General features: G+C 42.7%; 1 non-coding gene across 1 annotated transcript; it reads right to left on the bottom strand.

Annotated features, from left to right (window-relative positions):
* Positions 1 to 1,762: 1,762 nt before the first annotated feature.
* LOC130938230 (small nucleolar RNA R71) lies at positions 1,763 to 1,870 on the bottom strand. Its single transcript, XR_009069403.1, has one exon. It is a non-coding gene; the product is annotated as a small nucleolar RNA R71 (small nucleolar RNA).
* Between the last annotated feature and the right edge of the window lie 11,150 nt (positions 1,871 to 13,020).

Here is a 13,020-nt window from a genome sequence, read left to right as displayed (position 1 = left end):
TAGCTTTAGAGGCATTCAAATCAATTAGCAACTTCTAATTATCAATCAACAAAGGAATTAGATAACTCAAGAGTCACTAATCACTCTACCTAGGCCAAGAGGAACAAAATCTACACTAAAACTAAAAAAGACATTTCAACAAACACATAGAGTGCAATAGAAGTAATCATTATTAAATGCAAGAATTAAAGGAATCTACAACTACAAAAACAAGAGATCAACAATAGAAAAGCAAAGAAGAACAATTATTATGAATTACCTCTTATTGAATTGGAAGGAAGTAAAAAGAAACAATACTAGATCTACAACAAAATGTAAGAACAACATAAAGGAAATTACAACAAAAGAGTAGAAGAAGATGAATCTAACAACAAAGAATTGAAAGGTAGAAGTAGAAGGAAGAAAAGATTAAAACCTAGATCCAAGAACTAATCCTAATCCTAATCCTAATTCTAGAGAGAAGTGAGAGCTTCTCTCTCTAGAAACTAACTTCTAGAACTAAACTAAAACTAATGGTTACTAGATTATTGATTCCTCTTCAATCCTTGGCTTAAATAGCATCAGAAAATGAGTTGGATTGGGCTCACAAGGCTTCTAAAATCGCTGGCCACGTTTTACTTTAAGTGGACCATATGGCAGCAACGGCGCGTGCGCATACTATGCGCGTGCGCGCCACCATACGTGTAGCAACTATGGCAAATCTTATATCGTTTCGAAGCCCCGGATGTTAGCTTTCTAACCCAACTGGAACCGCATCATTTGGACCTCTGTAGCTCAAGTTATGGTCGTTTAAGTGCAAAGAGGTCGGCTTGACAGCTTTCCGGTTCTTTCATTTCTTCATGAGTTCTCCAACTTTTCATGCTTCTTTCTTCATTACCTTGATCCAATCTTTGCCTTCTAAATCTGAAATCACTTAGCAAACATATCAAGGCATCTAATGGAATCAAGGAGAATTAAATTTAGCTATTTTAAGACCTAAAAAGCATGTTTTCACTCTTAAGCACAATTAAAGGAGAATATACAAAACCATGCTATTTCATTGAATAAATGTGGGCAAAAGGTTATAGAATCCCCTAAAATCAATGCAAGACAAACCGTCAAATTGGGGTTTGTCATTCTTCTCCTTCTTCTTTCTATTTCTCTTTTCCTCTGACACTTCAAGGAATCTCTATACTGTGACATAGAGGATTCCACATTTTCTTGTTCTCTTCTCTTTCATATGAGCAGGAGCAGAGACAAAGGCATTCTTGTTGAAGCTGATCCTGAACCTGAAAGGACCTTGAAGAGAAAGCTAAGAGAAGCTAAAGCACAACTCTCTTTAGAGGACCTGACCGAATTCTTCAAGGAAGAAGAACACATGGCAGCCGAAAACAACAACAATGCCAACAATGCAAGGAAGGTGCTGGGTGACTTTACTGCACCTACTCCTGATTTCTATGGGAGAAGCATCTCTATCCCTGCCATTGGAGCAAACAACTTTGAGCTTAAGCCTCAATTAGTTTCTCTAATGCAACAGAATTGCAAGTTCCATGGACTTCCAATGGAAGATCCTCATCAGTTCTTAGCTGAATTCTTGCAAATCTGTGACACAGTCAAGACTAATGGGGTTAACCCTGAGGTCTACAGACTGATGTTATTCCCTTTTGCTGTAAGAGACAGAGCTAGAATATGGTTGGATTCTCAACCTAAAGAAAGCCTGGACTCTTGGGAAAAGCTAGTCAATGCCTTCTTGGCAAAGTTCTTTCCACCACAAAGATGGAGTAAGCTTAGAGTGGAAGTCCAAACCTTCAGACAGAAGGATGGAGAATCCCTCTATGAAGCTTGGGAAAGATACAAACAATTAATCAGAAGATGTCCTTCAGACATGCTTTCTGAATGGAGCATCATAGGTATTTTCTATGATGGTCTCTCTGAACTATCCAAGATGTCTTTGGATAGCTCTGCTGGAGGATCTCTTCATCTGAAGAAGACGCCTGCAGAAGCTCAAGAATTGATTGAAATGGTTGCAAATAACCAATTCATGTACACTTCTGAAAGGAATCCTGTGAACAATGGGACTAGTCAGAAGAAAGGAGTTCTTGAGATTGACACTCTGAATGCCATATTGGCTCAGAACAAGATATTGACTCAACAAGTCAATTTGATTTCTCAAAGTCTGTCTGGAATGCAAAATGCACCAAACAGTACTAAGGATGCTTCATCTGAGGAAGAAGCTTATGATCCTGAGAACCCTTCAATGGAAGAGGTGAATTACCTAGGAGAACCCTATGGAAACACCTATAATTCTTCATGGAGAAATCACCCAAATTTCTCATGGAAGAATCAAGAGAGACCTCAACAAGGTTTCAATAACAATAATGGTGGAAGAAACAGGTTTAGCAATAGCAAGCCTTTTCCATCATCTTCTCAGCAACAGACAGAGAGTTCTAAGCAGAATACTTCTGACTTAGCAACAATGGTCTCTGATCTAATAAAGACCACTCAAAGTTTCATGAATGAAACAAGGTCCTCCATCAGAAATTTGGAAGGACAAGTGGGACAGTTGAGCAAGAAAATTACTGAACTCCCTCCTAGTACTCTTCCAAGTAATACAGAAGAAAATCCAAAAGGAGAGTGCAAAGCCATAGACATGGCCGAATATGGAGAGGAAAGAGAGGAGGAGGACGCCACTGAGGAAGACCTCAGTGGGCGTGTACCAATCTCCTCTGAGTTCCTCAATGAGGAACCATGGGAATCTGAGGCTCAAAATGAGACCATAGAGATTCCATTGGACTTACTTCTGCCATTCATGAGCCCTGATGAGTATTCCTCCTCTGAAGAGGATGAGTATGTCACTGAAGAGCAAGTTGCTAAATACCTTGGAGCAATCATGAAGCTAAATGACAAGTTATTTGGAAATGAGACTTGGGAGGATGAACCACCTTTGCTCACCAAAGAACTGGATGACTTGTCTAGGCAGAAACTGCCTCAAAAGAGGCAAGATCCTGGGAAGTTTTCTATACCTTGTACCATAGGCACCATGACCTTCAAGAAGGCCTTGTGTGACTTAGGGTCAAGTGTAAACCTCATGCCCCTCTCTGTAATGGAGAAATTAGGGATCTTTGAGGTGCAAGCTGCAAGAATCTCATTAGAGATGGCAGACAATTCAAGAAAACAAGCTCATGGACTTGTAGAGAATGTTTTGGTGAAGATTGAAGACCATTACATCCCTACTGATTTCATAGTCCTAGAGACTGGGAAGTGCATGGATGAATCCATCATCCTTGGCAGACCCTTCCTAGCCACAGCAAAGGCTGTGATTGATGTTGATAGAGGAGAGTTAATCATTCAAGTGAATGAAAAACCCTTGATGTTTAAGGCCCAAGGACATCCCTCTATCATCATGGAGAGGAAGCATGAAGAGCTTCTCTCAAAACAGAGCCAAGCAGAGCCCCCACAGTCAAACTCTAAGTTTGGTGTTGGGAGGCCACAACCAAACTCTAAGTTTGGTGTTGAACCCCCACATTCAAACTCTAAGTTTGGTGTTGGGAGGTTCCAACACGGTTCTGAGTATTTCTGAGGCTCCATGAGAGTCCTCTGTCAAGCTAATGACATTAAAGAAGCGCTTGTTGGGAGGCAACCCAATGTTTTATAGCTAATTATTTTCTTTTGTTATTTTATCTTTTTTGTAGGTTGATGATCATAAGAAGTCACAAAAACAATGAAAAAAGCAAAAACAGAATGAAAAACAGGAAGAAAAACAGCACACCCTAGAGGAGAAGAAGCTGGCGTTCAAACGCCAGTAATGCTAGCTGTTGGGCGTTTAACGCCCAGTCTGGCACCATTCTGGGCGTTTAACGCCAGAAAGGGGCACCAGACTGGCGTTAAACGCCAGTAAAGGGCAACAACCTGGCGTTAAACGCCAGGAATGGGCACCAGCCCGGCGTTTAACGCCAGAAATAGCTCAAAACGTGATTTTGAGCAACATTTGGTGCAGGGATGACTTTTCCTTGACACCACAGGATCTGTGGACCCCACAGGACCCCACCATCACTCTCTCTCTTCTTCCCCCACTCACCAATCACCTCAATACCTCTTCCCCAAAAACCCTTCACCTATCAAATCCCATCTTTCTCTTCACCACTCACATCCATCCTTCATAAATCCCCACCAACCTCACCCTTCAAATTCAAACCACTTTCCCTCCCAAACCCACCCATCATGGCCGAACCATTACCCCCCCTCTTTCCTATATATACCCTTCTTCAACCCTTCATTTTCACACAACCTACACACCTCTTCTTTCCCTTCTTGGCCGAACACACCACCTTCCCCCCCCCCCCTTCCTCATTTCTTCTTCTTCTACTCTCTTCTTTCTTCTTTTGCTCGAGGACGAGCAAACATTTTAAGTTTGGTGTGGTAAAAGCGTTGCTTTTTCGTTTTTCCATAACCATTTATGGCATCCAAGGCCGGAGAAACCTCTAGAAAGAGGAAAGGGAAGGCAAAGGCTTCCACCTCCGAGTCATGGGAGATGGATAGATTCCTCTCAAGGGTGCATCAAGTCCACTTCTATGAAGTTGTGGCCTTGAAGAAGGTGATCCCCGAAGTCCCCTTTTCACTCAAAAAGGGTGAATATCCGGAGATCCGCCATGAGATCCGAAGAAGAGGTTGGGAAGTGCTTACCAACCCCATTCAACAAGTCGGAATCTTGATGGTTCAAGAGTTCTATGCCAATGCATGGATCACCAAGAACCATGACCAAAGTGTGAACCCGAATCCAAAGAATTATCTCACTATGGTTCGGGGGAAATACTTGGATTTTAGTCCGGAGAGTGTGAGGGTGGCGTTCAACTTGCCTATGATGCAAGGAGATGAGCACCCTTACACTAGAAGGGTCAACTTTGATCAAAGGTTGGACCAAGTCCTCACAACCATATGTGAAGAGGGCGCACAATGGAAGCAAGATTCAAGAGGAAAGCCGGTTCAATTAAGAAGGCATGACCTCAAGCCCGTGGCTAGAGGATGGTTAGAGTTCATTCAACGCTCAATCATTCCCACTAGCAACCGGTCCGAAGTTACCATAGACCGGGCTATCATGATCCATAGCATCATGATTGGAGAAGAAATAGAAGTTCATGAGGTTATAGCCCAAGAACTCTACAAGGTGGCGGACAAGACCTCCACTTTGGCAAGGTTAGCCTTTCCTCATCTCATCTGTCACCTCTGTTATTCAGTTGGAGTTGACATAGAGGGAGATACCCCCATTGATGAGGACAAGCCCATCACCAAGAAAAGGATGGAGTACACAAGAGACCCCTCTCACCATGAGATCCCTGAGATTCCTCAAGGGATGCACTTTCCTCCACGAAATTATTGGGAGCAATTAAACACCTCCCTAGGAGAGTTGAGTTCCAACATGGGACAACTAAGGGTGGAGCATCAAAGAACACTCCATTCTCCTCCATGAAATTAGAGAAGACCAAAGAATCATGAGGGAGGAGCAACAAAGACAAGGAAGAGACATTGAGGAGCTCAAGCACTCCATAGGATCTTCAAGAGCAAGAAAGAGCCGCCATCACTAAGGTGGACCCGTTCCTTGATTTCCTTGTTCTTTATTCTTTTGTTTTTCGATTTTTATGCTTTATGTTTGTCCATGTTTGTGTCTTGTGATCATTAGTGTCTTAGTGTCTATGCCTTAAAGTTATGAATGTCCTATGAATCCATCACCTTTCTTTAATAAAAACGAGCTTAATTGAAAAGGAAAGAATTGCATGAATTCTGAATTTTATAATAGTTTAATTAATTTGATGTGGTGGCAACACTTTTTTTCTCTGAATGTATGCTTGAACAGTGCATATGTCTTTTGAACTTGTGGTTCATGAATGTTGGCTCTTGAAAGAATGATGAAAAAGGAGACATGTTACTGAGGATCTGAAAAATCATTAAAAATGATTCTTGAAGCAAGAAAAAGCAGAGAAAAAAAAGAGAAAAAGCAAACGAAAGAAAAAAAAAAGAAAAAGAAAGAATAAAGTTGTGATCCAAGGCAAATAAGAGTGTGCTTAAGAACCCTGGACACCTCTAATTGGGGACTTTAGCAAAGCTGAGTCACAATCTGAAAAGGTTCACCCAATTATGTGTCTGTGGCATGTATGTATCCGGTGGTAATACTGGAAGACAGAGTGCTTTGGGTCACGGCCAAGACTCAAGAAATAGCTATGTTCAAGAATCATCATACTTTACTAGGAGAATCATTAACACTATCTGGATTCTGAGTTCCTAAAGAAGCCAATCATTCTGAATTACAAGGGATAGAGTGAGATGCCAAAACTATTCAGAGGCAAAAAGATAAAAGCCCCGCTCATCTAATTAATACTGATCTTCATAGATGTTTTTGGAGTTCATTGCATATTCTCTTCTTTTTATCTTATTTGATCTTCAGTTGCTTGGGGACAAGCAACAATTTAAGTTTGGTGTTGTGATGAGCGGATAATTTGTATGCTTTTTGGCATTGTTTTTAGTATATTTTTAGTATGATCTAGTTAGTTTTTAGTATATTTTTATTAGTTTTTAGTTAAAATTCACTTTTCTGGACTTTACTATGAGTTTGTGTGTTTTTCTGTGATTTCAGGTATTTTCTGGCTGAAATTAAGGGACCTGAGCAAAAATCTGATCCAGAGACTTAAAAGGACTGCAGATGCTGTTGGATTCTGACCTCCCTGCACTCGAAGTGGATTTTCTAGAGCTACAGAAGCCCAATTGGCGCGCTCTCAACGGCGTTGGAAAGTAGACATCCTGGGCTTTCTAGCAATATATAATAGTCCATAATTTGCCCAAGATTTGATGGCCCAAACCGGCGTTCAAAGTCACCTCAAGAAATTCCAGCGTTAAACGCCGGAACTGGCACCTAATTGGGAGTTAAACGCCCAAACTGGCACTAAAGCTGGCGTTTAACTCCAAGGAGAGTCTCTACACGAAAAAGCTTCATTGCTCAGCCCAAGCACACACCAAGTGGGCCCGGAAGTGGATTTTTATGTCATTTACTCATCTGTGTACTAGTTTTCTATAAGTAGGACCTTTTGCTATTGTATTTAAGAGAGACTTTTGGTAGCTATCTTTGTTTTTATGCTATCTTAGACCTTTGGAGGCTGGCCATTCGGCCATGCCTAGACCTTGTTCTTATGTATTTTCAACGGTGGAGTTTCTACACACCATAGATTAAGGTGTGGAGCTCTGCTGTACCTCGAGTATTAATGCAATTACTATTGTTCTTCCATTCAATTCCGCTTGTTCTTTATCCAAGATATCACTTGTTCTTCAACATGATGAAGGTGATGATTGACGCCCATCACCATTCTCACTCATGAACAAGGTGACTGACAACCATTCTTGTTCTACAAGCATCTGAGGCTTAGTGAATATCTCTTGGATTCCTGATTGCACGATGCATGGTTGATCGCCTGACAACCGAGTGCTCGCCTGACAAACGAGCCAGCCATTCCGTGAGATCAGAGTCTTTGTAGTATAGGCAAGAACTGATGGCGGCATTCAAGAGAATCCGGAAGGTCTAACCTTGTCTGTGGTATTCTGAGTAGGATTCAATGATTGAATGACTGTGACGTGCTTCAAACCTGTAACCTACTGGGCGTTAGTGACAGACGCAAAAGAGGGATTCTATTCCGGTAGGGGAGGGAACCAAACCGGTGATTGGCAGTACTGTGACAGAGTGCGTGCATTAGCTTTCACTGCGCGGATGGGAGGTAGCTGCTGACAACAGTGAAACCCTACACGAGCTTGCCATGGAAAGGAGTAAGAAGGATTGGATGAAGGCAGTAGGAAAGCAGAGAGACGGAAGGGAAGGCATCTTCATACACTTGTCTGAAGCTCTTACACCAATGATATACATAAGTATCACTATCTTTATCTTTTATGTTATTTTCGTTCATCACCATATACTTTTGAGTTTGCCTGACTAAGACTTACAAGATGACCATAGCTTGCTTCAATGCTAACAATCTCCGTGGGATCGACCCTTACTCACGTAAGGTATTACTTGGACGACCCAGTGCACTTGCTGGTTAGTTGTGCGAAGTTGTGTAATGCCATGGAATTGAACCACCAAGTTTTTGGAGTTCATGACCAGGGATTATGAGAGTTGTGAAAAGTATTGTTCACAATTTCGCGCCACCAGAGTCCGACTTGGTTATGTCGGTCTCCTTTAAGTTATTTTTCGTAGTCCTCTTTTTTGGATCTTTGTCAGATCTCTTTTAGGGACTACTTGTATAACTTTTTTAATGGTAGAAGTCCGACTTGGTTATGTTGGTCTCCTTTAAGTTATTTCTGTAATCCTCTTTCTTGGATCTTTGTCAGATCTCTTTCGGGAATTACTTTGATAACTTTTTAGTGGTAGGAGTCCGACTTGGTTATGTCGGTCTCCTTTAAGTTATTTTTCGTAGTCCTCTTTTTTGGATCTTTGTCAGATCTCTTTCAGGGACTACTTGTATAACTTTTTAGTGGTAGGAGTCCGACTTGGTTATGTCGGTCTCCTTTAAGTTATTTTTCGTAGTCCTCTTTCTTGGATCTTTGTCAGATTTCTTTCAGGGACTACTTGTATAACTTTTTTAGTTTTGGGCTGACTTTGTTATGTCAGGCCCTTCTAAGTTAAAGTAATCCTCTTTAATAGGGTTGGCCAGACCTCTTTCCAGGGTTTACTTATAACTTGGGTTGACTTGGTCCGACTTTTGAATGTCGGCCAGTCTTTAAGTTATTATATTAGCTATCCGTAAGACCTCGTCAGGTTCTTTTTTTTGGATTGCTTTCGATAACTTCTTACATTATTCTGTGTTCATCTTTGCCGATTTGTAGAAAATGGTTGGCGTCTTTAGATCGTCCTTTGGATGAATCGCGTTTTCACCTTTATCGGACGATTGTCTTTATCGTGGTCGTGCAGTGAATTTGTTTTTCACTTTCTGCCGACCTGTTGCTTCATAATAGGACGATGAATACTTCAGATTAATGCGTCTTGGAATCTTGTAGAATATCTAAATAAACTTTATTCAAAGAAAAAATGCAAATATATACGTGTGGGAATTTCCTTGTCCCTTTAAGTCGGGTATGATCTAGGTCTCTACATGGTGCCTCATTAAAAAACCTTTTCAGGAAAAAGAGCGCATCTATTTAGTGAGATCCTTTACCTTTTCTAACTGTAGTACCTTCTTAGGTTGCAGGCGTGCCATGATCGATGAAGCTCTCGTCCATCAAGCTCGGACAGTCTGTAGTAGCCCTTCCCCAGTACTTCAATGACTCGGTAGGGTCCTTTCCAGTTTGCTGCCAGCTTTCCTTCTCTGGGTCGAGCTGTTCCAATGTCATTTCTGATTAGGATGAGATCATTCTCTGCAAAACTTCTCGGCACTACCTTTAGATTATATCTGGAAGCCATTCGTCGTTTTAGAGCTTCTTCCCTGATTCGAGCTCTTTCTTGGATTTCGGGTAACAAGTCGAGCTCTTCTCTCTGAAGTTGAGAGTTCGCTCGTTCATTGTAGTGGACTACTCGGGGAGATCCTTCTTCGATTTCTATTGGAATCTTTGCCTCCACTCCGTATGCCAGTCGGAATGGTGATTCGTTTGTAGTAGAATGGGGGGTTGTTCGATACGCCCATAGGACTTGTGGGAGTTCCTCGGCCCAAGCTCCTTTTGCTTCTTGTAGCCTTCGCTTTAGTCCGGCCAATATGACTTTGTTGGCCGCTTCGGCTTGTCCATTGGCTTGGGGATGTTCGACGGAGGTGAACTGGTGTTTTATGTTCAAGTCGGCCACCAATTTTCTGAAGCCTGCCTCTGTAAATTGGGTACCATTGTCCGTGGTGATGGAGTATGGTACCCCGAACCTCGTAATAATGTTCCTATATAGGAATTTTCGACTTCTTTGAGCGGTGGCGTTGGCCAGGGGTTCTGCCTCGATCCATTTTGTGAAATAGTCTACTCCTACTATGAGGAATTTTACTTGTCCCGATCCCTGTGGGAAGGGTCCGAGAAGGTCGAGTCCCCATTTCGCAATGGCCAGGGTGAGGTCACGCTGATGAGCTTTTCTGGTGGGGCAATGTGAAAGTTGGCATGCTTCTGGCATGGTGGACATGTCCTTACAAATTCTGTAGCCTCCTTTTGTAGAGTTGGCCAATAGAATCCCGCCCGGAGTATCTTTTTGGTGAGAGCTTGCGCTCCGAGATGATTACCACAAATGCCGCTGTGTACTTCCTCCAAGACTTCCTTTGTGTTGGAAGTTGGTACGCATTTTAGTAAAGGTGTTGATATCCTTCTTTTGTACAGCGTGTTGTTTATGATAGTGTAGTACTGTGCCTCCCTTTTCAGCCTCTTTGCCTCCTTTTCATCTGTAGGGAGTTCTTCTGTTTTGAGGTAGTTTATTATGGGGGTCATCCATCCTTGATCCCGACCTATTATGGCTAGGATTCTTTCTTCTTCCGCTATTGACGGGTTCTGTAATACCTCCTGGATGAGGCTTCTGTTGTTGCCCCCTGGTTTGGTGCTGGCTAATTTTGAAAGGGCGTCAGCTCGGGCATTTTGCTCACAAGGTATGTGGTGGATCCTATATTCCCCGAGTTGTCCGAGCTATTCTTTGGTTTTATCCAAATATTTTTTCATGGTCGGATCTTTGGCTTGGTAGCTTCCTGTTATTTGTGAGGTGATGACTTGTGAGTCACTGTAGATGTTGAGTTTCCGAGCTCCAACCTCCCTAGCCAGCTTCAGACCAGCTAATAGTGCTTCGTATTCTGCCTGGTTGTTTGAGGCCGGGAATCCGAATTTAAGGGAGAGCTCAAGTTGAGTTCCTTGGTTGCTCTCAATTATCACACCCGCACCACTTTCTGTTTTATTCGAGGATCCGTCTACGTATATGTTCCATTCTATGGGGATTTTCGGGATGTCTGTAAATTCTGCGATGAAGTCAGCCAGGTGTTGCGATTTGATTGCTGTACGCGCCTCGTATTGGAGATCGAATTCGGACAACTCGATTGCCCATTATAGGATTCTTCCTGCTAGATCTATTTTCTGCAATATTCCTTTTATGGGTTGGTTGGTTCAAACTTTAATGGTATGCGCTTGGAAATATGGGCGAAGCCGCCGGGATGTGAGGATCAAAACGTAGGCAAACTTTTCTATTTTCTGGTAGTTTAGCTCGGATCCCTGTAGTGCTTTGCTAATGAAGTAGACGGGTTTTTGCCCATGTTCGTCTTCTCTGACTAGTGCTGAGGCTATTGCCTGGCTCCCTACTGCGAGATATAATATGAGCGGTTCTCCTTCTCGTGACCGAGATAGGATAGGTGGCCGTCCTAAGAACTCCTTGAAGTCTAGGAAGGCTTGCTCACATTCTATTGTCCATTCAAACTGTTTTCCCTTTCTTAAAGTAGCATAGAAGGGAAGAGATCTTATCGCAGCTCCTACTAAGAATCGGGATAGAGCGGCCAACCTCCCGTTGAGTTGTTGTACTTCTTTGATACAGGTTGGGCTCTTCATGTTGAGTATGGCTCAACACTTGTCTGGATTTGCTTCAATCCCCCTTTGTGTGAGCATGAAGCCCAAGAATTTGCCGGCTTCTACTGCGAAGGTGCATTTTGCGGGATTGAGCCGCATGTTGTGTTTTCTGATAGTAGAAAACAGTTGAGTCAGGTCGGATAACAATGTATCTTCGCTTTGTGTCTTTATCAACATATCGTCTACATAAACTTCCATGATTTTTCTGATGTGATCTGAGAAAACTTTATTCATTAGCCTTTGATAAGTATCTCCTACGTTCTTGAGACCAAAAGGCATCACGATGTAACAGTAGTTTGCTTTCGGTGTTAGGAACGAGGTTTTTTCTTGATCTGGTGGATACATGGGGATTTGGTTGTACCCTAAATATGCATCCATGAATGAGAGATACATATATCCTGATGAAGCATCCACTAGAGTGTCGATGCTTGGGAGTGGATAGGGGTCTTTTGGGCAGGCTTTGTTGAGGTCGGTGTAGTCGGTGCACATTCGCCACTTCCCATTTGACTTTTTCAGTAAGACGACGTTTGCTAGCCATAGTGGATATTTGACTTCCCTTATGAACCCGGCCTCAAGTAGCGCTTGTACTTGTTCTTCTACAGCCTGAGCTCGTTCTGGTCCAAGTTTTCTTCGTCTTTGTTGTACCGGCCGGGATCCCGGATAGACTGCCAATTTATGGCTCATTAGTTCGGGATCAATACCTGGCATGTCGGCAGCTTTCCATGCGAAGAGATCAACATTATCTCGTAGGAACCGTATTAGCGATTCCTTTACGTCTCCTTTCAGGATCGTGCCAATAGTAGTTGTTTTATCCGAGGTGTCTCTGATCTGGATTCTTTCTATTTCTCCTTCGGGTTGTGGTCGGAATTCTTCTCGCCTCTGAATTCCACCGAGCTCAATTGTGTGGAACTCTCCTCCTTCACCTCGGAGGTTTAGGCTTTCGTTGTAACAGCGACGTACCATTTTTTGATCTGCCTTTATCGTAGCTATCCCTTCCGTAGTTGGGAATTTCATACATAGATGTGGGGTTGAAACTATTGCGCCGAGTTGATTTAACGTTGTCCGACCTATTAAGGCATTGTAGGCTGAGCTTACGTCGACCACGATGTAATATATCTTGAGTGTTCGGAACTGGTTCCCCTTTCCGAAGGTTGTATGCAGCGATACGTATCCCAGCGGTTGAACTGGGGCATCTCCTAGTCCGAATAGGCTGTTCGGGTATGCTCTTAGCTCTTTTTTGTCTAGACCGAGTTTGTCGAAGGCAGTTTTGAATAAGATGTCTGCAGAGCTTCCCTGGTCAATTAATGTACGGTGAAGGTTGGCGTTTGCCAGTATGATCGTAATGACCATGGGGTCGTCGTGTCCCGAGATGATTCCGGATGCGTCTTCCTTGGTAAACGTGATTGCTAGGATGTCTGGGACTTCCTTTTTTCCTTTGACATGGTATACTTCTTTGAGGTGTCGCTTTCGGGATGATTTGGAGATTCCTCCTCCGGCAAA

The sequence above is a fragment of the Arachis stenosperma genome, chromosome 6 (genome assembly GCF_014773155.1).
Source record: "Arachis stenosperma cultivar V10309 chromosome 6, arast.V10309.gnm1.PFL2, whole genome shotgun sequence".
Taxonomy (NCBI): domain Eukaryota; kingdom Viridiplantae; phylum Streptophyta; class Magnoliopsida; order Fabales; family Fabaceae; genus Arachis; species Arachis stenosperma.
This window is presented reverse-complemented; position numbering and strand designations above follow the sequence as displayed.